Raw genomic sequence first — 2,745 nt, forward strand, 5'->3', positions numbered from 1 at the left:
AATCATTTGGTATTTTTTTTGCAACTATTATATTTAAGTTAGAAACTCTAGAAGAAAATAGCAATACACTTAAAAGTAGGATAATATAATAAACAAATCACTAAATGTACATTACTGGCAGTGCATGGTGTATACAAAAGAACAATTTTATATGAATTATATAACTTTAATTGGGTAAATTTGTTATAGTACACTGCTATAATGAAAACAAATGAAAGTAGGATGCTATAAAAAAAAGTAAAAGTCAATACATTTTTTTCAATCAACCCGTTAAAACACTAGTTAAATGAGACATTGACAGAAAATATACATCACATAGAAAATACAAAATACCGAGAAAAATATCTAAGAAAATACATCTTCATTTGGTTATTTTTCCTGATGACCATCGGTCCACCATGGCTGTGGGATTATGTGATCATCATCATCACCACCCAATTGAAGTTTTCCAGTGCCGCACATTGCCAATAACTACTCAGATGTTTTTATTACCTCTACTATAAATGGTGTCTGTCTTTTTCCCTATAACCGTCTCAACAATAAAATGATTTTTTTTATAACCTTCTTCAACTTTCATGGTTTTACTCACCCCACCCATAAGCATAAGGTTGTCATGCGGATTTGTGGTTCGGTTCGTTTACTCGATTATTAGTCAAGATCATCATGATTGATTGTTTTCGTGAGAATTTGCAATTTCTCAATTATCTTGAAGGCTTTCTTTCCAAGCTTGTGTCTAGTCATGACACCGAAAAAACTGCCGACATGATTAGGAATGCTTCATTGATCTTTTCGACTTCTTCCAACCAACCACTTACTTTAGAATGATAAGACAATTTCATTTGTTCATATTCATGTGGTCTTCAACACCTAGTTTTGCAACATCCAATTATCTCATTTTGGTCTGCATATCCTCATTTATTATGTCTACGAAATGAGATAGCCTAGGTGTTTCTTTACTTTAAACTGTGTCGTTAGAAACCAGATCAATGATGACATTAACATCTACCATTGCTAAATGTTCTTACTTTTGGTAGCACCTGCATAGTAGCCAACAAGTTAGCAAATGAATTTAATGGAAATCTATAATCAAGCAATAATACCATTTACACTAAAGGGTTACAGTAATCTATAACAATGTTAACAAAAAGAATTACACGTTCCAGGAGTATCTCTTGTGTAGACCATAATATGTAGACATTGAAATCATGTTAACTTGTCATGTCACATATTCAATTAAAGGCATCCAAATATCAAAGCTCATTTGCAAAGATTTTTCATGACACCTAGGCACACATCGTCAATCCAAAAAACTTAAGGCAACATTTGGTACAAGAATTGGACTGAACAAGACTAATCATGAAGTAATAATTTAATTTTGCTAAGATGGGTATATAATAATACAACTTGGGTGAAATTATGATCAAAACCTCAGCTGGAATATTTCAGGTGCAAATGTTTACATGTTATAATGAAACATTGTGCTTAGTTGATAATATACCAAGAAATTTTCAAATACTAGTAGATTTGTGCAAAAAATATAATAATCTGTTACAAAGTAAACTGAAAAAAAAAAGATTTTACCTGGTAGACTCACATCCAAAGGCAAAATTATAATTCCGATAACACCCATTCCAATAATTGAGACAAGATAATCTCCATGAGATCTCATCTTGTCCTTGTCAAAGTTAATGAAAAGCAAACAAATCTTCAGAAACAGAGGGAGATCTCCTTCATGTTCCATGTCATTCAATCAGATCCAAACACTTTAATATAGATCCACCATCACAATCTGAGTTTGCAGAAACAAATAGAAATCAATTTGGGTGAAAATGGAGGCTAAAAGAGGCGGGTTTTGTAAGCAAACTTTGAAATGAAAAGGGGATCCGATTCCACCACAACATAAACAAATATACAAATCACATCACTCGCTTTTTTTTAGAGGGAATCGCATTCTTCTCAGCTAGAACGATGGATAGAATTAAGAGTCTCTCTAATCAAATACATAAATCTAATTACTAGGGTTTAAACTTTTTTTTTTGATACAAGAAAGCAACAATCACGGATACTATTTCTTTAATCTACGTTCTTTACGTTTTTCCCAAATAAATTAGGATCATTTGGAATGGAAGGAGTTAAGAGAAAAGATTCGAAACACCGAAAGGAATAGAGAAGTCATACCTCAAAGCTCAAACTCTTCGCCTTTACTTCAAATGTTTGTCGTTAGCAGATCGATAGAGATGACGGCGTTGTTGCTGCAGGAAGCAGATGATTTTATAGGGAAGTCACAAAATAGGAGTTTGTGTGAATTATATGGAAACATCTAAAATGATTTTTTTTTTAACCGGTAAATTATAATTATTTTTAAACTAAAATTGTAACACCGTAAATTTCAAGACAAAATTTTCATTTTAAATAATCATTTTATTCTTAGAAAACTTGTTAAAAATCTCATTCATAATCAAATTACAAAACATAGCTTCATTTTCGCTTGCATAGAAAACTAGGATCCTCCAAAATATGACTCTTGCTCTGGTGTGTACAATCAAGCCGGTGCCGTACCGTGATACCGAAAGAAACCTGAAAACAACATAACACAAAACAATGTAAGCACGAAGCTTAGTGAGTTCCCCAAAATACCACACACATAACACATATAAGCCACTCGAGGCTATAACTTTATGGGTCCGTGCATCCAAACTCTGTGAACCCTCAGGTTCTAACTCTGTGAACCTTCCGGTTCTAACT

At 32.8% G+C, this 2,745-nt stretch overlaps 1 long non-coding RNA gene across 1 annotated transcript; it reads right to left on the reverse strand.

Annotated features, from left to right (window-relative positions):
- Positions 1–202: 202 nt before the first annotated feature.
- On the reverse strand, positions 203–2,315 carry LOC111898019 (uncharacterized). Its single transcript, XR_002852457.3, has 3 exons — positions 2,179–2,315; positions 1,582–1,789; positions 203–1,037 (listed from the first exon to the last, which is right to left on the reverse strand). It is a non-coding gene; the product is annotated as an uncharacterized LOC111898019 (long non-coding RNA).
- Between the last annotated feature and the right edge of the window lie 430 nt (positions 2,316–2,745).

The sequence above is a fragment of the Lactuca sativa genome, chromosome 5, assembly GCF_002870075.4.
Source record: "Lactuca sativa cultivar Salinas chromosome 5, Lsat_Salinas_v11, whole genome shotgun sequence".
Lineage (NCBI taxonomy): Eukaryota > Viridiplantae > Streptophyta > Magnoliopsida > Asterales > Asteraceae > Lactuca > Lactuca sativa.